Raw genomic sequence first — 23,997 nt, forward strand, 5'->3', positions numbered from 1 at the left:
GCTGGGAAAGTAAAGGGGTCTATACTCCTCTCCCCACTAACCTCTCTCCTACGTAGGGTCGGGAGGCTGGAAGGGAGGTAGAGGCCCAAACACCCCAAATAAAGTATAGTTTTAAAAATGAGCGCTACAACTCTCTCTGTTCTCTCGTTGGGGACCCACATCTTCTTGAGTCAGCCGGGTTTCCCAAAGAAATCCAAACCTTCACCTGTCCTCAGTGGCTGGAGAAAACTGACTTTCCACTTGCACATGGCCCTGGCCGTGGGAACGAGGGGACTCTCTTCTAACCTCTGCCCCCTCTCCCCTTCACACACATGAAGCTCTGGTTACGGGAGCGAGCTCTGGGAAGAATTTCTCTTGGTCAGAGGCAGCCCACATCCTCCCACTCAAGGAAGTGTCTCCAGTGGCCTCAAGACCCGAAGGTTTCCTTCCTCCCCTTCATGGTTTATGTCTCCTTTTCAACCAATGATCTGTGTAATTGGAAAATTCAGAACCCACAATTCTCCAAAAACCCTGCAGGCTCTCATTAGTCTCCTTGAGACTGTCTCTTACACACACCAGCTGACCTGGGATGACTGCCAACAGTTCCTGGCTGCACTCTTCGTGGCCAACAAGCACAACAGAATCTGGCCTGAGAATAGGAAAGCCACCTTGGGGCTGGCTCAGGGATTGCCACTGGACAATACAGCCCAGCTACAGTGGTTTCCTCCTGCCAGACTGGAATTCCGACACTGACCAAGGTAAGGAGGCTCTAGGCAGTTTTTGCCAGGCCCTTTTAGGAAGATTGAAGGTAGATGCTAGAAAACTTACCAATCTACCTAAGGTGAGCAAACATAATGTAAGAGCACCCCAAATTGCCCACTGGGTTCCTAGAGTGCCTTTGCAAGGATTACTGGACCCATAGACCCAGATGTGCCAGAAAACCAGAGAGCAACCTATATTTCTTTGTAATGCAGCCAGCCGTAGATACTAGAAAGAAACTTCAGAGGTGACACACACCTTTAACCCCAGCCTTTGGTAGGCAGAGGCAGGTGGATCTCTGAATTCGAGGCCAGCCTGGTCTGGCCTTACAGAGCAAGTTCCAGGACAGCCATTGCTACACAGAGAAACCCTGTCTTGAAAAACAAACAAACAGAACAAAGCAACAAAAGAAAGAAAGAAACTTCAGAAGTTAGAAGGGTTTGAGAGTATGAGCAGGTCTAGATATTGGAGATTGCTCAAAGGGTTTACAATAACTGTGACTTTGTAGCAGAAAAGCAGAACAAAAGATTGACCCGAACAGTGGTGGCAGTTCTCAGGGAGACTGGTAAAAGAGCTCCCAGAGGCGGAAGTCAGACTCCTGGAGAGGAAGAGGCTAAATGAGGGCCAATGTGCTTATTGTAAACAAAAAGGACACCAGGAAAATGAATTCTCAAATCAAAAGAAGGAAGAAGGATGCCCTGTCCTTCATTTGGTCGAGGACCAACGGGGCTGGGGCTCCATTCCACTGAACCTTCCCCAGCAGCCCAGGGGAACACTAAAGGTTGGTGGCAAACCTTTTTAATTCCCAGTCAGTGTCAGACTGCCCCTTTCCCCTAACTGGTAGATCCCAGACAATGGGACCCTGGAAGAGGCCAGTGGCCCACCTACCCAAAAGACTTGACTCTGTTTCTGTCAGTTAGCCAGCTTGTTTGCGGCTGATGCCATGATAGCAAAAGAAGCTGACAAGCTGACCTTGGGCCAGGGACTAACTGTTCCTAATCACCCCGCACACTGTAGAGATCATCCTGTGTGTGTGTGTGTGGGGGGGGTTGCACAGAGGTGAATGTCCAATGCCCAAACAAAGCATTAGCAAGCACTTCCCCTGGACTGCCCACATCCAGTTCCGTAAAACTTCAGCCAGCCTTCTGCCAGATGATAACCTCGCCGTGAGTGCCTGGCAGTGGCTGATGTGGTCCAGACCGGATGTCCTGATACAGCGGAAGAGGTACTGTACACTGATGGGAGGAGTTTTGTTCAAGATAGAATCAGGTATGCAGGGGCTGCCGTTTTCACCTTAACCAAGATGTTGTCAGCTGAGAGACTTCAGCACAAAGGGCTTAGCTCCGGAGGTTAACTGGGTGCTTCACAGGGAGAGGGGCAAAGCCATTGTCATGTACACAGACAGTATGCATTTGCTACATCCCACGTCCAGGAGCTCTCGGTAGAGAGAGGGAGCAGATCGTCTCAGCTGAAAAGAAAATCAAAACAAAACAGCGGTCCTGGCCATACTAGCTAGGCCATATGGCTGTCAAGAGAGGTAGTCATTGTCCACGCAAAGGGCATCAAAAAGAAGGGTCCCAAAGAAAGGAGGGGCTCAAAGAAATAGAGCAGCAGATGTGGCCACAGTCTTAGGTTTACTACTGCTGTGATGAAACACCCTGGCCAAAAGCAACATGGGGAGAAAAGGGTTAATCTGGCTTACACTTCTACATTGTAGCTCATCACCAAAGGAAACCCAGACAGGAGGCAGGAGCTGATGCAGAGGCCAAAGAAACATACTGTTTACTGGTTTTGTTCTCCATGGCTTGTTTAGCCCACTTTAAAAAAAAAAAAAAAAAGAATCCTGGGCCACCAGGCCAGGGATGGCACCACCCACAATGGGCATGGACCCCCTCCATCAATCACTATTTTAAAAAATACCCTATAGGTCTGCCTATAGCCTGATCTTATGAAGGCATGTTCTTAATTGAGGGTCTCCCTTCTCAGACGACTTTAACTTATGTCAAGTTGACATACAACTATCCAGTACAGCCGCCCAGGAGGCAGCCTGAGAACTAAGATCTCCAGATCTTGGTTCCTCAAATTTTATAACACATATGAACAAAAGGGAAGCTGCCAAACAGGAGACAGACGTACAGCGGTTCTTGCTGGACGAGAGACCTGACTCCCTGCTGCTAGACTGTGTGTTCCTTCTCCACTACCCCTCCCTCAACCAGACTGGTGGCCTAAGAAAGTGAGGCAAGAACGGCTGGGGTAATGGAGATCTCGGGCAGCAGTGAGTCACTTCTCAGGAGGCAGGCTTCATTGAGCACTTCATTTATTTGGTAGGGGGGACGGGAACAAAGGTCATTTAAACATTTTGGGAGTGGAGAGGGGCTTTCAGGGTGAGTGTACATCCTTGGCCAGGGCCAGGGTGCTGGGGATACTTTATTTGCATGAAGAGGAATTCCAGGTGCTTGCTGGACGTGACCTTACAAGGAGTGGAAGTTTAACCTGTAATCTGGCTGCCAGGCTAAGTGACCACCTCAAGGTTAGCAGAAGTGGGGTTGTATGGCTACATTCACTGGGACATTCAGGGGAGGGAGTGGCCCCTACTTCTACTGTTCTCAAGACAAGATTTCTGGGGTTGGACACAACTCAACCCCACTCCTGCTCAAGACCAGTTTCTCCTGGTTCCATGGTACCCAGACCCCATAATTGTGTTCAAGTGTACCATTTGTGTAGAAGTGAATCCCAAAGGAGGAAGAAATCCCAAAGTAGAAGAAATTTGTACACAAGGGAGCACCCTCTCCCTAGGGAACATTGGGAAGTGGACTTTTCAGAAGTAAAACCCACAGTTCTTGGCTATTTGTTAGTTTTTATAGATGCCTTCTCTGGATGGGTGAAAGCCTATCCCACCTGTCTTAGCCACTGCTCTATTGCTGTGAATAGACGGCCAAGGCAACTCTTATAAAGGAAATAATTTAATTGGCAGCTTGCTCACAGTTTCATAGACTTAGTTGGTTATCATCATGGCATTGCAACTCAGAATGCATAGTGCTGGAACAGTAGCTGATACCCACATCTTAAATCCATAGGCAGAGAGAGAGACCGTGCTTAGCTTGTGAAACCTCAAAGCTCACTCCCAGTGACACACTTCCTCCAACAAGGCCATACCTATTTCAACAAGGCCGTACCTACTCCAAGGCCACACCTCCTAATCCTTCTCAAATAATGCCACTCTCTGAGGAAGCTCAAACATGAGAGCCTACAAGTGCCGTTCTGATTTAAACCATCACATCCCTGGAATGGAGACACCCTCAATAGTCAGACATTCCTCCAAGAGCTACTTCCTAGATTTGGCCCTCTCCCTGACATTGAACAATGGCTGAGCCTTCATAGCCAACATTTCACAAAATCTGGCAAAGGTCCTAAATGTTGATTGGAAATTGCATTGTGCCTATAGGCCACAAAGCTCAGGGCAGGTAGGATGAATATGACCTTAGAGTAGACTTTAACTAAATGTGTCCTTGTGACTGGTGAAAATTGGGCCAGCTTCCTTTTTGCCCTCTTAAGAGCTAGGTGAACCCCACATCAACATGGTTTCACCCTATTTGAAATCACTTCACCCCCACACCTCCCTAAGCTCAGAGATTTTCATAAAGTAGAAATTACTAACCACTCCCTCCTCAGGTCCTTACAGGTCCTTCAAACAGACCCAGAGGACTTAGTCATCAGATGGTTTGAGGGGTCATGTTATTGTCTGTATCTGTGCTTACCCTCAAGTTCCACCCTGGCAACTTTGGTAACAAGGATTCCAACATGGTGTCTGGAGTCAGCGTAGAAAGGTCCATATCCTGTGGTCCTCACCATCCTCACAGCAGTGAAAATTGCCAGTGTTACTCCACGAATCCACCACACTCAGCTAAAGGAGGCTACAGAAGATGACAGATGGGTTGTCACCAGGTCATTCCACCCCTTAAAGATAAGAAGGACATGGGCCCTGTGATTATGATTGTCTTATTTTTGCCTTTCTTGTATCAGGGGTATGGGAATAAAGAAAGAAGACTGGTCATGCTGGACTTCGAACTCTCAGCTTATGCTAAGATAGAAGTGAAGCCGACAATAAGGTCCTCCTCCAATCCTGACACCTGTAAATGGGATCAACCATAGCTCACCCTGGGAGCCTCCAAGGAAAGGGTGTCTGTTTAGTATCACCAAGATAGCCCCTATATACTTCCCCCGCGTAGATCCCTCTAGTCATACACAACAGGTTAGCTCCAGGTACTACCTGGCTTCCACGCACTGATGGCTTAAATCAAATGTGCACCTTCTGATCTGTTTGCAATGGAGGAGACCCATTCCTTTGCGTCTTCATGTATATTACAGCTCAGGCGCTTACCTATAATGGAGGAGAGGGCAGGGACCACCTACATCTAGATTCTGGGCTTCCTCATGCATGGCTGGGCCGTTCTCATTCTGTTGGTGGGCCTGGCATGGCAGGCTTTACTGGAGATCAGGTTGCAGTTCTCAGCCACTGTGAAAGCACCGTGAGTGCTGTCATGATCCCTGTCGTGATGAGAATGGACTAAGCCTCTGAAACTGTAAGCACGCCTCTAACTAAATGCTTTCATTCATAAGAATTGAGTTGGTCGTGATGTTTCTTTGAAGCAAGAATAGTGACCGAGAGGGAGGGAGGCATGGGGCAGTTCTTTGCCTACTGGTCAGCATCACCACATTGGAAGCAGGTCCAGGTGGAATCCTCTTTGTAGACGGCCACAGGGCTACCAGATGCTGGCATTTCTGTCTATCAGGGCAGGCCTTTTTCATTAAACACCTTAAATGCCACAGTCAGCAGATACTTGAGGGCCATTATCTAATCTGTGAAGTATTCCTGATTGTAAGTAAACTTTACTTGTTTTTAGTTACTTGCTTTGTGCTTAATCTTGACAGCATATAAAGAAGGCTAAAACTTGTCCCTGAAAATGAATCGTATTTGTACCTAGTATGACTACTAACATAGTTCTGAGCTCATTAAAGAATCTGATCATTTATAAAGGTGACTGACCATTTATTTGCATGTCTTAATTACCTTTAACAGTTTACAACTTTTTTATAAGATTACGGTTTTACAGTTTTATTCCTGTTTAGTTTGAGCCTTAAAATTTGAATTGAAGATTTAATTAAAGATTCTTTAGCATAGCCAGGCATGGTGGTACATGCCTTGAATCCCAGTGCTTTGGAGGCAGAGGCAGGTGAATCTTTGTGAGTTCAAGGCCAGCCTGGTCTACAAAGAGAGTTCCAGGACAGCTAGGGCTGTTACACAGAGAAGCCTTGTCTCGAAAAAAAATTCCTTTAGCATCAACATAAAACTTTAAATTATGAATGCAATCCATAAAGAGACTGGAAACCTATATTCCTGATCCTTTCATGGCGTACTTTCACAGAATATCACATTTCTTGTATGACTCAGTTTATCAAAATAGCTAAACTTTAACAAAATTGGCAAAGATAAAGAGGCTGTATATACATTTTCAACTCAGTTTTGCTAGTCTGAATGAACCTTAGGAATTCATAAATCTTATTCATCAAGAATATATTGTATCTTATCTACAAAAAACTTTAGAAGCTTGGTGTTGAACACAGAAGAGATATAAATTGTTAGACATACATCTTTAAGTCAGTTTCTGTTAACTTGAGTAGCCCATTATAATTCTAGGAATTTATAAACCTTAATCATCAAACAGATTCTATTCTTAGTCCTATTTTTCCATAAACTTTGTTCATGGTTTTGTTCTCATCTTCTATTCCTCACTTTCGTGACAAAAATCATCATACAAACATCCATCCTAATCCAAACTATCTTGGAGGCCTGCTGTTGCCTCCTTAATGTAGGGAAAGCAAAATAAAACAAACCATCTTGGAGGCCTGGTGTTGTCCTCTTAGTCTAAAAAAGGAGAAACCAGCATAAACAGAGGAGAGGGCTCAGGAGGACTAGTTGTTTTGTGGATGTCACCATAATTGGTTTATAGCATGAGGTCACTCTAACCAATATGGTGGTGAAGCCAAATGGTCTGCCCTTTTTTTAACCTTAGTAAAGATGTCTGGGAGCCACATTGTTGCTGTTTACTCCGAGGGGAGACCACTGAACACATACCTTTTAAAGGAAATCTATTTTCCTACACAAGAGTTAAACCCAAGTTCCATGAAAGTATGCTGTGCTGTTATGGACTCAGAAGTAGCCTCACACTGAACACCAGACTCACACTGATGGAAGTTTCTTGAATGATGGACAAAGACTGGCTGGTCAGAGCGCTGGAGCCAGACTGCACCTCTGTTTCTAAGGTAAATTTTTTATATGAAAAACCATAACCAGGTAACAACTGGTTACCTGTAACAACCACGTAACTAGGTATGGGAAGCATCAATTTGTTTATCAGTTAAACATAACCGATTTTGTTCCGAGTGGATTGACTGTATCTAGGTAGCTAGAAAAAGCATTTTAAGCTGAGTGTATAGGCTGTAGGCTTGGAGACTTTCCAGTTCCCCATCATTCCAGAAGAAAGGAACATAGCAGGGTATTGTGATTTTGTTTAAGTACAACGTATATCATTAATTCAAGCAGAATGTTTGAAAAGTATTGAATTGTAAGTAAAAGGCTGAGAACCAGAACTTAATTTCACCTTATGATCAAAACAGAGACTTAAGAACAAAAATGGCTTCTGTTATGCTAAAGACAAAAGCAGGTGTCAACAGAGCATGTTAACAGAGGAGCTACAGTTATGCTAAGAACTAAAGTTGGTCTCAATGGAGGGGCTATAGAGTTTAAGCAGGTTGCAACAGTAGCAAATCAAGATTATACAGGTATCGATTTTTAAACCATCAACCCTTTCTGTTACAAGTTTTAAGCTAACTTTTTGTTACAGATTTTACAGACCTCTTAAACCTCACCCAATAAACGTACAAATCATAAAATAGGTAAAGTTTATAAGATGGCCTTACGAATCCTGAAATAAAAGAAAGTTTACACTTTTAGCATATGTTTTAGAGATATCAGAGGGAGATATTCAGAGAGTTAAGCATCTGTGATTATATTTTGTCATTTTAAAAGATATTTAAAAAGAAAAGAAGCCAGGTGCAGTGGCTCACCTCTGTCATAGAGGCAGAGGCAAGCAGGTCTCTGTGAGTTCAAGGCCAACCTGGTCTACAAAGTGAGTCCAGGACAGCCAAAGCTACACAGAGAAACCCTGTCTTGAAAAAGACAAAAAAAAAAAAAAAAAAAAAAAAAAAAGAAAGAAAGAAAGAAAATGAAAGAAAGAAAAGAAAAAAGAAAAGAAAGGAAGTGAGACAAGCATCAGTAATCCCGACTGGAAAAATTTACTTTTTAATCTGTTTTTAGTGCATAGTGTCTTTTCTTGGGCTATTCTGTTTTGCTCTTCTTCCTGTCAGAGTTAGGTGTCCCACCTGACCCAGGACAGAGACTTTGGAGAAACCTGTTTGTTTGTTCATTTGTTTGTTTTGTTTTTTTAAGACAGGGTTTCTCTGTGTAGCTCAGACCATCCTGGAAGTCACTGTGTAGCCTGACCTCAAACTCAGATATCCACCTGCCTCTGTCTCCCAGGTGCTGGGATTTAATGCATGTGCCACCACTGCCTGGCTTGGAGAAAATTTTTTTAAAAAGATTTTATTTATTTATTTATTATGTATACACCAGGTCTTATTATGCACCAGAACTCATTATAGATGGCTGTGAGCCACCGTGTGGTTTCTGGGAATTGAACTCAGGACCTTTGAAAGAGCAGTCAGTGCCTTAACCTCTGAGCCATCTCTCCAGTCCTGGAGAAAACTTTTAAGTAAGCAGGCTTGGGTCTGGCAAGGGAAGTCCAAATTCCAGCTTCAGAGTCAGCCTTGTTTTGTTTTGAGACAGGGTTTCTTTGTATAGCCTTTGTATAGCCTGGAACTAGCTGTAGACCAGGCTGGTCTCACACTCACAGAGATCTTCCTGCCTCTGCCTTCTAAACGCTGGGATCAAGGCGTGCACCCTGCCACCACCACCACCAGGCCACAGTCAGCCTTTTTAATAGAGTAGAACAGCATATAACAATAGTTACTATTATCCATACCCGGAAGACACATGAGTCTGTAAAACTCAATTTAGTCATCAGAGGGAGGAACTAGAGCAAGCAGAAAGCAAAGAAGGGTGAGAGACCATGAGGTTTTTCAAGAAGAAAGTAGAAAAAGCTTGGTGATCAGGATTTTTTTTTGCATAATTTTCTTGTGTGGTGGCAAGTTGTGAGAACTTGGAAATCAGGGGTGCCATTTTTCTGGCCATTGAGAGTCATTATCTAGTTTGTAAGACAGTGTGCCTTAATGGAATCTCTGCACCTGAGGAGGGAAAGATTGGAGAAGGCAGGTGAGGAGTCACAAGTCTAATTCTGAATGGGGAGAGCCTATGGTTAGAGACAAATCAAGCTCCAGGAGCAAGAGACAGAGAAGGCAGGAAGGGAGAGGTAAGGAAGTTCTGGGAGAGAGAAGAGGAGATGGAGAGACTTAGGAATGGGGCCCATATGTGCCCAATAGTGTAGGGATAGAGACACAGGAAAGGCAAGTGTCTCAATCTGAGGGGGTCCCCAAAGGGTAAGAGACTTATCAGAGAGATGGCCAGGATCAAAGGAGGGGCGTCCCTCTTCCACATGATGGGGCACCCAGAAGGGCATAGGGAAGCCCATGGAGACTTTTGTAGCAGTAGGAGCAAGGACAGACAGACAGGCTCCAGTGAGCCAATGAGAGTGAAGGCTGAGCCGGTAGCTCTGAGTGGCAGGTACCAGAATAGACGAGGAGAGACAAATGGTTAGAGCAGGCAGAGGTGGAACCGCTAAAGAGACAGACTCTAAAATCTGGAGTTAAATATGCTGGGTAGCAGAAGCAAGAAGGAGCAAGTTATCTGCCCCAGGAAGGGTTAAAAATCGACACTCTAGTTTGATTAGGAGGGGCCAGGCCATTGGGTTTCTCCTGGGTTTCAGGCACCAAGTAGAAAAGATGGCACAGAGAAATGACCTAACAGACTGCTCCATGGGTAAAGAGGTTTAGTGGGGATCAAACTGCCAAGGCCATCTCTCCTGGGTGGAGGCAGCAGAATGTTGGGAAAACAGGAATATTTTATATGCCGGTCGGCAGGCTGGGCATCTGAGCTGATCCAGGCTGCCAGGGTTGACTGGGAACCAGGTGTTCTCTCCCAAGGTAGTTGACTTTTGGGGAAGGTTAAGTGAGATTTCTTTGAGGATCAAGGGTGGTTTTGGTAAACAGGAACCCGCTTTAGGAGATGTGTGTTTCTGGTACAAAGAAACCCGCTTTCAGGCTTATAACAATCCTTCTGCTTACCCAGCCAAAGCCCTTCTGTTTGAGCAATGTCACCAGCTTTTTTTTTTTTTTTTTTTTTTGGTGGTGGTGGTGGGGCTGTTCTCTGGACCTCGCCATTTTTAGGCCTCTTTTCTGCTCAGTATATCTGTCTGTCCGTCCTTGCTTCAGACTACCTTGTTCTGATGATCACAGCTTTAGAGGCCATTCTGAAATCCAACTTTGAAAAACGAGTCATAGGTCCAACCCATGCTCAAGAGAGGGGAACTGGGCTCTACCTATTTTTTTAAATTAAAATTATTTTTAATTATGTGTATGTGTGTTTCTGCATTTAGGGATGTGCGCGTGAATGTATGTGCTGGAAGATACCAGAGACATTGGCTCTCTTGGAGCTGTGAGCCACCTGACAGGGGTGCTGGAAACGACTCTGGAAGAGCAGCCGGTGTTCTTAACCACTGAGCCTTCTCTCCAGCTCCTGGCATCGTTTTCCAGAAATGAAAAGTAGAAGCAATTTTTAAACTTTTTCCTTTAAGAGTCTTCTTCTGTTGTTCAGACAGTCCCTCTCCCCCTCCCGGACTCAGAAGCATTAGAATTTATTATTTTAAGATTTTAAATTATTTTGTTATGTTTTTATGTGTATGGGCATTTTGCCTTCATGGATGCCTGTGTACCACATGCAAACCTGGTGCCCAGGAAGGGCAGAGGGGGTTTCGGATCCTCTGGAACCAGAGTTGCAGAGAGTATAAACTGCCATATGGGTGTTGGGAATTGAACCTGGGTCCTCTGGAGGAGCAGCCAGTGCTCTTACCCACTGAGCCATCTTTTCAGCCCAGCATTTACTTATCTGTTTTTGCTTTATGTACGCTTTGCTTGCATGAGTGTGTGTACCAAGTGCATTGCCGTGACCAGGAGAGGGCATCGGATCACCTGGGACTGGATTCCATATGTGTGCTGGGAATGGAGTCCAGGTCTCCTGCAGTCCAGGTCACACAGTCTTAACTGCCGTGCCAGCTCTCTAGGGCCGGGCACTAGAATTTCTATTCCTCAGTGCTTAGTCCAGCCTCAGAAATGACCCCCTGACCCCACCACCCTGCAGGACCTTCCACCTCAGGAGGGGCATCTGCTCAACCACTCTGTTATCCGTGGATGACTTGGACAGGACCTGACATCCTCAGCTGTTGCCTTCCTTGGCCCTGGACTTGATTCTTATGGAATACAGTCACTGTTGACCCAGCTCTCCTTCTCCACTACTGGGCCAGCTGGCCAGCCTTTTCCAAGGGAGAGCCAGGCTGAGGCAGCGTGAGGCACATTATGAGTGTTTATTCTTCTCCGCTATTTTCTCCTTTGTTTGAGACAAAGTCTCGCTGTGTAGCCTTGGCTGTCCTGGAGCTCCCTATGTAGACCAGCCTCTCATTGAACTCAGAGATCCACCTGTCTCTCCCTCCCAAGTGCTGGGCTCAAAGGCGTGTGCTACTCTGCCTGGCTCTTCTCTCAACAGCCTAGACTTCCGGAAGCTTGCCTAATTATTAAGCAGTTGAATACACAGCACCAGACCAACTCCCAACAAGTAAGCAGCACTTCTCCGTGCCTCTGCGTTATCCTCCTGCCTCTAGGCTCCTGCCTTGTTTGAGCTCCTGTCCTGACTTCCTTTGACAATGAACAGTGGGTGATACGGAAGTGTAAGCCAAATAAGCCCTTTCCTCTTTCTGTTGCTTTGGTCACAGTGTTCACAGCAATAGTAACCCCAGCTAAGACACATTCTTGGCTGCATGGACCTGTTCTTTGATGACCGTTCTACAGGAATATTTCATGTTGTAGAGAAATGCTGACGGGGAGGTTGATTGCGGCACTGTCCGTCAGGCATGAACCGAAGGCAGCCCAGTAAGGAACACTGCATTAAATGGTTTGGCATTTCCTTCAGTCAGGGTAGGTCTTCATCCATTTACTACTTCATGGACATGCCCAGAAGTTTTGTACCCTACAGCCTGCCAAGTTAACAATATTACCCCATCACACCAGGGAAACACAAGTTCTTTAAAACAACAACAAGCCAACAAAGCCTGTTGAGATTAAGGTTTACTCTGGAAGAGATGGCCCACACAAGGGCATGGAGGTCTTGGGAGGAATGATGCCCCCATTCCTCCCAATGACAATATTCAGGTCATTGTTTTGGATGGAGGTGTTGGAGTTTTGGTGAAGGGAAAGCAGATTTGTGCTCCCTGCTTAATTCAGGCTTCACCAAGAGGCAGGAATAGAGGCAGCCAGTTTCCCTAGTCAGGGGGATGGGGCTGTCGATGGCTGTATCTTCTCAGTGCTGGGACCACAGGCAACAACAGAAGGCTAAGACCCTGAGGAAGACCCTGTGCTCCAGAGGCGGGGGGTTCCTGCGCCAGGCTGGCCCAAGATGTCTTCAGTCCCTGCTGCCCTGGATCCCTGCACAAATGCCTAAAGAGATAAACACGGCAGGAACCAACAACTGTGTGCTCAGGGCGGATACCCAAGCTGTGAACATCCTGGTTGGGAAGGGGGGAAGGGGGAGAGGAAGAGGAAGACACTGGCTTTCCCCTCCCCTGTGGGGCACTGGGAGAGGGAGGAGCAAATGGGGCAAAGCCAGGTAAGGGGCAGCTCTGCAGTACCCTAGAGAGCAGCTAGAACTCAAATTCTTTCACAAAGGCTGGAAGGGCTGCACACTCCAAGCCGGCTCCGTTTAAAAGGCAAATAACTACCGGCAGTAATAATATGAGCAGCGGCGATAGGCTAGAGGAGAATAGTTTCGGTACCACGGAGAACACAGAAGGTGTCTAACCTTGTAATCGTGACTTCAGGAATTTAATTTCTCGTGTAGTAACTCTGCTTGATAGGGATAATGATAAAAATGATGTAGCTTTAGCATCCAAGAGCAGGGGTGCTGGTGGAAATGATTCCTTGCAGAAGACTGTGTTAGACAAGCCATTACTCCGGGCAGAACCCAGATCCCGGCCGACGCTCCATTGCTTTGTTCCTCAGCTGCTTTGTACGGCATGTTTATAGACACTGCCCACTTCCCTCTCCAGCTGCTGGAGAAAGTCTGCTTTTGCAGTTTATCACCAAATGCCAGATCTTCCCAGCATGTAATTTAATCTCTTGCTTGGAGGCCTCCACATTACGTGGCTATCACAAAATTATTCTTTAATAAAAATGCATGCTTTGCAGTCCCTATTTTATTAATTTGGCATGTCATTTCATCCATCACCGTAGATGCCAGGAATTCCATTTGTCACAGTTATTGGCCGGCTAGCAGTGTGTGCTCGCGCTGCGTCATAGCGCCCCACTCCCAGGCTCCAGGAAAACAAGTGTCTTCATCTGCAAAGGACAGTGCCGGAACAGCAGCTGTTAGCCGTCCTGGCGCTGCTGCTGCAGGTTCAGTGCCAAATCATCATAATGGGGTAACATCTCTGCCCTCCCGGAAAAAGGCAGCCTGGAACAGTCCCTACCCGCTGTACCTGCTGCGGAAGGCAGGACTGCAAGTCCTCTGAGAACACAGCCGCATCCCGGCGGGAGCTAGGGCCTCTTTAATGACACCGGGGCCTCCAGGAGGGCAAGCTGGAGGCTGGAGGAGGCACTGGCGGTTTGCAGAGCTGCCCCTAATTATTATCAGTCAAGACAGAGGGTGAATTTGATGGTTCAAATCTGTGTCAGCATTTCTCACTTTCTCTACTTGAATATTATAAACAAGAGAGCCGCAGTTTATTGCATCAGCGAGGTGATTTTTTTTTTTTTTTCACTTTGGTGGAGCTGGAGACCTAGTATCTGGGCCTCTCAGATGTAGGCAGGTATTCTGTTGCTGAGCTGCAGCCTGACCCCGTAGTATAATCCTCAGCTAGCCACATGAATTGGAGTATCTGTCTCTTCCGTCTTCTCTGAAACAAGGTTCCCCTCCTCCAGCGTGTGGAGGATCTAAGTTCCAGACCCCAGTATCCTGGAAGGTCTATGATGAGCGGGCTCATGGCGGGACCTTGGGGGTGGGGAATGTGAGTCCCTATGCCGTCCTCTCTACCCACGACTGGGGCCAGGCCAGGCCATTGCCTCTCCTTTCTCCTATGTCCCTTTCAGTGGAATAGGGCTCTGGACACAGAGTGACACCCAAAAGGCAGTAGGCAGTAAGGAGGAGCCTCACAACTGTCCTCCACCAATCCCAAAGTGAGCTCAGCAAGATTAGGCAAGACTGCAAAACAGGAAACAAAGCTTTTCTTAGGGAGATTAAATGAGACCTAAATAAGGGGAGAGCCAAGCCAGGTTGGGTGCTTGTGTTTGGATTTTAGTGTCCCCTGAGTCTCCTTCGACAGCTGTCCAGTGGGACCCTCCATGCTGATTTTGAGGTGTGGTTGTAGAAATTACTGTGTGCGTGTTTAACACAGCACAATGTGCTCGTGATAAATTGCTCATATGCTGCATCCATAAAGCAAGAATCCCATCAGCCCAGTTTTACTCAACATCCACCCTCCATGGTGCTCCTGTATGTTTTTGTTTCTGTCATAGTATAATCCAACAGAATGTTGATAGCTTTGCAGGACAGGACAGGGGGCAGAGAGAAGTGCCTACAGTCACAGAAAACCGAGTTGGGCAGCAGCCAGACCCACAAATGGGCTGCTAGGCTAGACATTCCAGAAGTCTGTGGTCCAGCTGGGAATACTTGAGAGACCTGAGCTTCAATTTCACCCACACTCAGACCCCGGGTTCTGCTGCAGGGAAGGCCTGGTCTCACTTGCAGTATATTTACAGTGACTGAACCTCATTAAAGTCACAGCACAACCAGGACTCAAGCGCTCAACAACAGATAAACTGGTTCATCCTGTCACCTGAGTGTTCTGACCCAGGAGGAAGCCCTGTCCTTCCTAGAGACTCCAGGAAGCTGTGGGATGAACTCAGATGAAACCTTACATCTGAGAAGGAATCCTTCAAGGACTCTTGCCCCCCAGTTATGTGCACGAGATCCACACGTCTGCGAGAGCTACAGGAAGTCTAGAGACAGAATGCAGGCCCCACACTGGCCTGGAGGGGCTCTCTCACATCACTCACTGCACATTTCCTGTAGCTTGCTCATCCTCTTTTCTCTACAGAAATGAAAGCCACAATCCCAGTGCCCAGGGAGGGCTGCAGACTCTCTGGAATTGGCCTTAGCCAGGCTTCTTGGCGTCTTTAGGCATTTGATGAAGTTAGAAAAACAAGCGATGCTGCTGTGGCTTGTCCAGCTGTCTCCCATGCTCCAGTAGGCAGGACCATGTCCTGTGGGTAGCCTGTGCTCTGTCAGCTTACACAGCCTGTGGGGAGGCAGAAGTCCTAGAAGGCTGACTTTAGCAGACTGGGAGAGACTGGAGCAAAGTTGCTTCAGGGCTGTGATTTCCATCTTTCCTCAGTCATGATGCCCTCCCCAGTAAAGATACTCAGCTCAGCCCTCAGACCTTTTGATGTGAATGAATTTTTCACTACAGTAAGAATAGATTTGTTAACTTCTGAAACTGAGTGTCTCTCTGCTCTCCAAGGGTAATTACTCATTCTAAAATCTCAACATCTCATAACATTGCTCCCTGAATTTTAGTCATTTTTTTTATGCCAAGTCATCAATGCCCTCAGCTTTTCTGTTTATTTTATTCGCTTGAGTTATAGACATAATCTTAATTAGAGAAATTTGAACCACGTATGATGGTGAGTCCCTGTAATCCAAGCTCTCCCAGAGGCTGAGGGTGGAGGATTGAGTTCCACAGCAGGGCACTAATAACAATTTTAAATTCCTTTCTTAATATAATGAAGCAGAGCAAATGAATGCAAGTCTCTTCTTGGAAGTTCTCTTGTCGAGGTTTAAGCACTCCGGTGTTTAGGGCTCCGTGTTTTAACATGCAAAGCCCACGTTGGATGAGTTCTAGTTTTGCTGTGGGAGAGTTCAGATTATGTGACACTATTTGCACTTGCTCTAGAGTTCTTCGGGCTACCTAGGATGCTTGCCCTGCTCAGAGTCCATGATTTGACATGCCACAGAGTCCATAGGATAGAGTGGACATGCTCCGGAAGCCAGAGCTCTCTATGGCTAGAGCCTGGGAGGACGGTCTTCCTGATGCTTGCCCTCACAGACAGTACGAGCACGCATAGGTTCCAGAGGCAGCTTCGAGCCAGGCTCCTGTGAGGCTGTGGACAAGTGGGTTCACATTCGTGAGAGCATCTCCAAGAACAGGAAGGAACCAAGGGGCTGGAGAGATGACTCAGCAGTTAAAGGTGCTTACTGCTCTTGTAGTGGACCTGGTTTGGTTCCCACCACGCACCTTTTGTAACTCTAGCTCCAGGGCATCTGATGCCCCCTTCTGCCCTCCGCAGACACTTGGTACAGGCGCACATGCACACACACACACACACACACACACACACACACACACACGTAAAATAAATATCTGGGCATGGCCGCACACGCCTTTAATCCCAACTCTCAGGAAACAGAGGCAGGCAGATCTCTGTGATTTCAAGACCAGCCTGGTCTACACCGCAAGAGTGAGTTCCAGACCATTCAGGGCAACTATAGTGAGACCCTGCCTTAAGAATAAATAACTAGAGCTGGAGAGTTGACTCCACAGTTAAGAGCACTGACTGCTCTTCCAAGAAGATCCAGGTTCAATTCCCAGAACCCACATGGCAGCTCACAACTGTAACTCCTGCCCTCACACATTCAGGCAAAACACCAATGTACATAAAATAAAAATTTTAAAAACTTAAAAAAAAAAAAAAAGAAGAAGAAATAAATACAACCGGGAGGTGATGACACATGCCTTTAATCCCATCACTCGGGAGACAGAGGCAGGCAAATCTCCGCGTTTGAGACAAGCCTGATCTACAAAGTGAGTTCCAGGCCAGCCAGGGCTACACAGAAAAACACTGTCTCAACGAAGGAGGAGAAGGAGGAGGAGGAGGAGGAGGAGGAGGAGGAGGAGGAGGAGGAGGAGGAGGAGGAGGCCAGCTGAGCAAAGCAGAGAGACCTGGTATGTAAAGAAATAGGTAAACTCCTGGAAGTCTAGGTTATTTAGGGAAGAGTCAGGCATGATGGCATACACCTTTAATCACAGAGGCAGGCAGATCTCTGAGTTCAAAGCCAGCCTGATCTACAGAGTGAGTTCCAGGACAGCAGGAGCTGCACAGAGAAACACTGTCTCAAAAAACAAAAGAAGAAAACCAACAGGACCCGAGGGTGCAGAGGTCAGAAGCGGAGAGGTCAATGACAGCTTCCTTCCCTGCTACCGTGGCCTTGTCTACAATGCTAAGGAGTGCTCACTCCATCCCACCTTGCCTGTGTAACCACTTGGCAGGACGTCTGTCAAGGAGGAAATATAGGACAAGCTCAGTGCCATTGGCTTGATAATACTGTTCCCCAAACCCCTAGTCAGACTGGAGCCTCCATGTTCTGACTGAGCTCTGTATGGCAGACTAGCCCAGGCTGAGAACCAGTGCTCCCCATTATCATTTCAATACCCCCCATAAAGGATTGTCTTCCCCAATCAAAACTTTAGTAGAAGTTCTCATCTGTCCAGCAGGTTTTCCTATGGCAGTTAGTTCATAGTTGGCAGCAGATGTCAAGCGATTTTATGTGATTCCTTCCAACGATGCAGAAAACTGTGTCTCAGATAATCAGCATTGCCTCCCAAATTATCTTTAGTTCAACAGAAGACTGTTAATAGTTATTTTAGAGGGGGCCATCTTTAGTTAGGACATGTGGACATGGTAGGAAAAGAGGCTGTGTCTGGTGAGAGATCTGGCTCGGGCTCAGCAGGTGGAGCTGTGATCCTGTTTTCCCTCAGCAGCGATCACCATCTCCATTTCAAAATGGGGATATGAGTCTCCCTCCAGGGAACAGGTAGGGCAGCGGGATGCTAATGCAAAAACAGAGGAGGAGAGTTAATAAACGACCTCTCTGACGGAAACCTCAGGCACAGGCAGAGTCTGGGCCTTGAGAGAATTCCACGCCGCACACTGAAGCCACGAGAGACACTTTGGCACAGGGATGAAATTCACAGGCCTGTGAGCACAGGAAGGACAGTGGCACTCAATGCGTTGGGTCTACCAGAAGATGTCTGTTAGCACACTGCCACCCCTGGAGAGAAGGGGACAATGAGCCAGGGAGAGAGTTTGAGACTGTCGAGATTTCAAAATCCCTGTCCTAGAGGGGCTCTGTGTTCAGAGCCTTGGTTCTGTAATACTGTCACTTATTCACACACATACACACACACACACACACACACACACAGAGAGAGAGAGAGAGAGAGAGAGAGAGAGAGAGAGAGGGACTCAGCAAAGCTGTATGTTTCTCTAGGAACTGTGGGGGACAGCAAGGAGAATGCCTGGGCCACTCCATCCACTCAATGTAGGTAATATCCTGTCATGCCTGGGTTGTGAGGTTGGCTTGCTGTTGGGTCCTCGCTCTGTTGCTCCCTGTGCATGAAGCTTTGGAAGGCTACCTAGCAGTCTGTGACTCAGTTTCCTCACCAGGTTAAGTAGGGGTAACAGCAGTGCTTAGCTTATGGGCTATAGAGCTCACTAAATGTGTGTCATTAAATCACACAACTCTCTGCAGAGAGACAAACATGAGCTTTCTGGTATGTATCATCTTCACCTCAAAGTCCTTGTTATGATTTCACCGTTGTTATTTAGCAGTTTACTATGAGTCCTATTCAGAGTATAGAGGAGAAAAGGAAAGAACAAGAAAATCCACTGAAGTGATGAAGGAAGCAATTCCATACATAGCAGCTTCCAGAAGAGATCCACACCTAAGATGTGCTTAAAAAAGAGCAGTTAGAAGCAAACAAAGAATGAATTAATGGAAAGGCATCCCATATTCATGGACAGGAAGACTTGCCCAAATGTTACTCAAAGTGACCTACAGATTCAATGCAAGGCAGTTTAGAGAAGCAAGCACAAAACCCCCATTTACATGAGATTGCAGGCAGCCTCCAGAAACTCAAACACCAAGAACTTGTGTTATTTTAAACAGCAGAAATATTTGTCCTCAAGACATCTGGAGATGGAACATTCCAGAGATGCTTAGCATTGGTCCGGCCTCATATCACGAGCCTTGGGAAACAAGAAGGGAGCTGACCCTTTCTTAGCGTCCTCCTTATTGTTAAACTGTATCCTGGCAACATTGCCACGTGTGACCAAAAGACAACTCAGATTTCTGTGCCCATTCACAGAAGTTGTTCCTTCACCCAAAGGGACACAAATAATCTGATCCCAGAATAACGTCCAGTGTCACAGGAGCTAGAGCACTGCTAAGGGGGAGCTTGCTGCATGAGCTGAAAGCCACCCCTTTCACCTCACCTGTGAAATTTATTTATTTACTTAGGTTTTTTGGAGACAGAGTTTCTCTATGTATCCCTGGCTGCCCTGGAACTTGCTCTGCAGACCAGCTGGCCTAGGAACTCAGAGATCTGCCTGCCTCTGCCTCTGTGCTGGGATTAAAGTAGTGTACCACCACACCTGGCTAAAATTTAATATGCTGAAGCGTGTCCTGGCTACTAACAGTGCTGTTTGCCTGAATGACTTATTTGTTCTGGGAATATGGCTGGATGCTCGCTTATACACACCGATATCACAGTTGACCACAGAGGAGGGAGAAAGAATCAGACATCTAGAACTTGTGCTGAGTCTGCCTCAGCAGAAAGCCCTGCCTTCCCTTTGACTACAGTGCTTCACTGAGGACCCCATGGAAAAACTCCAGTTTTCAAGACTTTGGGGGGAAATAGACTGCATAACAATTTCATATTGTTATTTTACAAAATAATTTTGTTACAAAAATTAGAATCTCTACCTCATTCACCTGGTGTGACTGTTCATATCACCGTGACAGAATATCTGACATGAACAACCTAATGGGTTATTTTGCTCATGGTTTCAGAGGTCTCAGTCCATCATGGTAAGGAGAAACAGGAGAGAAGAACATCTCAGTGAGCCATACCAGCAGGCTCCTCCTCACTGGGGCTCCAGCCTATAGGGATGGCTCTGTCCACATTCTGGGTGAGACTTCCCCCTTAGTCCTCCTGGAAATGTCTTCACAGACAAGACCCAGCTGTGCAGAGCGAACCTCCTTGGTCTTAATCTAAACAAGCTGTCACTCAACATTAAGCATGTTGTGTGTTTTGAATATTTTGTATCAATGTTTTAATTTTTTTATTATATATTGACAAGCTATAGCTGTAGATATGGGAAATCACGAGGCCAGAACGTACACTAGCTGTGGCTCTAATGGTACATGGCTTTTCACAAAGCACTGGGAATCTGTGTGGGAAAATGAGGCCTCAGCTCCAGGATCTGAAGATGCCTGTGGCACCTGTGGTGCAGATGTGGCACTGAGATTCAAATTCCGCAGTGCCATGGTCTGGGTCCACTACAGATGTCTGCTATATTTCTGCTGGAACCCTTTATTGGAGCTATCGGTCACCATTCTCAGTGAAATTGAGCTGTGTGCATCTTTACACAGGCCCAGTCTTGTAGTTTCTGGCTACATCAAACCTCTGTTCTGGCAGTACTTCTCTCTCTTTCAGGCTGATGTTGGTAGCTCTGGAGCCCTGGGAGGATCTTGGTTGCTGCCTCAGGAATGGGAATTTTCAAAGGTAGGATGTCTCAGGGAGCTTTGAGAAACACAGGGTCATATGCTCAGAAAGCTGTTCTTTGTTCATGAGTATAAGTGCCTTGAGTCTGGTCACGGCACTGTGCAAAAGAAATATCTTGTGTAATGTATGGATGCATTGCCTGTCAATTAAAAAAAAACAATGGCCTATAGCTGAGGCAGGAAAAATAAGGTGGGACATCCAACAAGCAGAAAGGATTCTGGGATAGAGCCAGGAGCAGAAAATTCACCTGGCAAGATGTAAGGAGAACAGACTCACAGTACCTGAGCAGAGATAACCAGCCACATGGCAAAGTGTAGGTTAGTGCAATGGGTTATTTTAAGTTCTGAGCTAGTCAGAGAAGGGCCTAGCTATATGGTTTAGGTATTTGTACATATATTCTGAGTCTTATGAGTCATTATTCCAGGAGCTTGGGGCTGGGAGGAAAAACTATCCTGAAACAGCACTGGAGAGCAAATGAACATTCTGTGGGTGGCCATAACCCCAGCTAGAGAAGCCAGCACCAAGAATAAGGCAAGACTGACAAAAGAGGGGATGCAGTTGCCAGTGTCTCTCATATGTTTGGATTCTTGTTTCCCAGATGGCGGCAGCATTTTGGGAGATGGCGACACCTTTGGGATCTGTGGACTAGCAGGAATAGGTCACTGTGTGCCTTTGCATGGGGGTGAGGTGGAGTGGGGTGTGGCAGGTGGTATCTGCTCTACTAAGATGCGAGGTCACTGCTGCATGATCCCACCACCATGGACTGACCCACTCTCACCGTCCCTTCCCCTGCCGTGACGTCTATCTCCTGAACTATGATCTTAAATAAACGCTTTTTACCATTTCTTTCAGGTTTTCTGTCATGATGATAAGAAAAATACAAAGAGGAGCCATGGCACAGCACTGACAAGGCCTGTACAGGGAGGCTGTGGAGCATAAAACTGAGAAGCCGCTGATCTGTGGCTCATTTTTATTGTTGTTTATTTTTCCATCACTGCGAAGAGACACCATGACCAAGACAATATATAGAAGAAAGCATTTAATTAGAGGGCTCACAGTTCCATTATGATCACTGTGGCAGGGAGCACGGCCATAGGTAGGCAGGCATGGTGCTGGAGCAGCAGTGCCTGAGAACTTACATTTGATCCACAGGCAGGAGGCAGGGAGGTAACTGGGAACAGCGTTGGCTTTTGAAACCTCAAAGTCCACTCCCAGTGACACGCTTCATCCAATGAGGCCACACCTCCTAATCCTTCCCAAACAGTTCCATCCACTGGGAACCAAGCATTCAAATAGATGAGCCTATGGGGTCCATAGTCATTTAAACTGCCATATTTGTTTAATGTGGTAGGATGTGCCCCAGGAGTTATTTTATTTCAAAATAAAATAGAAAGTATTTCTGGGCTGAGAGTGACTGCTTCCTAGATGACCTGCTTACTGGAATCAGTCCTGTGTGAAGTTTGCTGCACATCTGGCCTTCTACAAGCTCTCTCACTCAAAGTCCAAGGCATAGGCCTAGATTTCTTTTTCTACAACCCTGGGTTGTTTTTTTTCCCCCCTCCACCTTGGTGTATCTTAGCCTGATTCTGAATGGAGAGGATGGCGACACCTTTGGGATCTGTGGACTAGCAGGAGTAGGTCACTGTGTGCCTTTGCATGGGGGTGGGGTGGAGTGGGGTGTGGCAGGTGGAATCCCAGTCACAAGAATCTCAGGCCCCATATTCTCTGCTCAGTGGCCAGGCTGTGGGCTATGCCTACTGTTCCCAATACTACCCTCTCTCTAGACATCTTTTGAGTCATTCATCTACCTCACCCTGACAAGCCCAGTGGGGTCTCTGTCATTTGTATCCCCAAAAACATGACATCCTTCCTCAAAAGTCACTGAACCTGCAAACTCAGCTCTTCCTGGCCTCCAGCCACCGCCTTCTGTTTCCCTTATATCCATCTTTGGGTTTTCTACTCACGTTCCTGGAGTGTTCTTTTCCCAAGTCTCTGCAGAACTGCTCCCTACTCCTCCAGGGCTCCACATGTTCCTGGCCACCAGGCCTTACTGACTGGGACACCACCCCTAAACTTTCCAGATGCTTCCCAGGGGCTCAGCAAAGATGTGGGCATCTACGTCTTGGGGACCAGAAGAGCGAGTGAGCATTGCACTGGAGGCCTCCCTAGTGCCTTGGAATACACCTAGAATATGTCTTAGAGTGGATATGCTTAAAGCTCCCTCCAATCTCCACACTACTGTTCTGTATAAATTATGTAATCATCTGGACAACATTTGAGAAAGGCAGAGTATACAACCTTCCGTGTGAGATTCTCAAGCTGCTTCCAAGAGGGGCTGGTACACGGGGCAGTGCCTTGGGAAGGACCTGTATGTCCTCTGGTCTCTTTGGTTGGGTACAGGGTGTCCTCTAGGCTCGCTCGGCAGGCTAGATGTGCTTTGACTGAGCTGCAGGAAGAGCTGTGTTACCAGGCCCATTCCTTGGATGAAAACCCAGAGCTTTCTGATAAGGGAAGAGCTGGGGGACCCCCCTGGATTTGTCCTCCAGGGAGAGCACAGCCTTGCCAGAGGGGGAACAGCTGAGGCAGGCAGAATGGGTCCATTTAACAGGTACCTAGCACAGCCTGTGGCCTGTGTCGGAGACATCACTCTTACTGGCTGCCTGGCACTAGGAGGATGACTCAGGGCTTCAGGCCTTGAGCAGTGCTGAGCAGAGTGGAGTGCAGGGTGAGTTGGCGCCACAGACACCAGATTCTCTCAGAAGCAGCTAGTGTAGGTGCCTCTGGGCAATCATAAGGTCACAGGGTCTCCTAGGATGGGCGTGCTCAGAACCACCTTAGACATCTCTACCCAGCGGCTTTCCACCTCACATCCTCAGGAACAGACCCTTGCTGGCAGGGACTGTCCCCGGAGTAGAGGAAGGGTCCAAGTCACTGTGATGGCAATGCGGGGGGGCAGTCCTAAGGGTTTTTAAACAAGCCCTGATATAATCCCTCACAAGGATGGAGTGTTGTGGTCCTGATCGCACTGTGCGAGGAAAATAAGAATTTGGGCAGGGTGAGAAAGAAACGGGAGGTGTCAGGCTGCCATGGAGTTGCCATGCTAGGATGGAAGAACTGGGAGGGGCCCGTGTGGAGGGTCTGTAGGGAGTTACCTACCGCCTGAGAAAACTGGAGCAGAGCAAGAGAGGCAGACCCGGGTCGGGCCATTATATGTCTGCTGGTCTTCCCCCTAGACCTAGTCTGTTTAGGAAGTACCACAGCAGGTTTGAAACTCCACCTGTTAGATCTTTTCTCCATC

At 47.0% G+C, this 23,997-nt stretch overlaps 1 long non-coding RNA gene across 1 annotated transcript; it reads left to right on the top strand.

Moving 5' to 3' along the window:
* The first annotated feature begins 1,908 nt into the window (after positions 1–1,908).
* Positions 1,909–22,093, top strand: LOC132646730 (uncharacterized). Its single transcript, XR_009584980.1, has 3 exons — positions 1,909–1,963; positions 20,631–20,699; positions 21,552–22,093. It is a non-coding gene; the product is annotated as an uncharacterized LOC132646730 (long non-coding RNA).
* The last annotated feature ends 1,904 nt before the right edge of the window (positions 22,094–23,997 follow it).

This window comes from Meriones unguiculatus, chromosome 12 (assembly GCF_030254825.1).
Source record: "Meriones unguiculatus strain TT.TT164.6M chromosome 12, Bangor_MerUng_6.1, whole genome shotgun sequence".
Taxonomy (NCBI): domain Eukaryota; kingdom Metazoa; phylum Chordata; class Mammalia; order Rodentia; family Muridae; genus Meriones; species Meriones unguiculatus.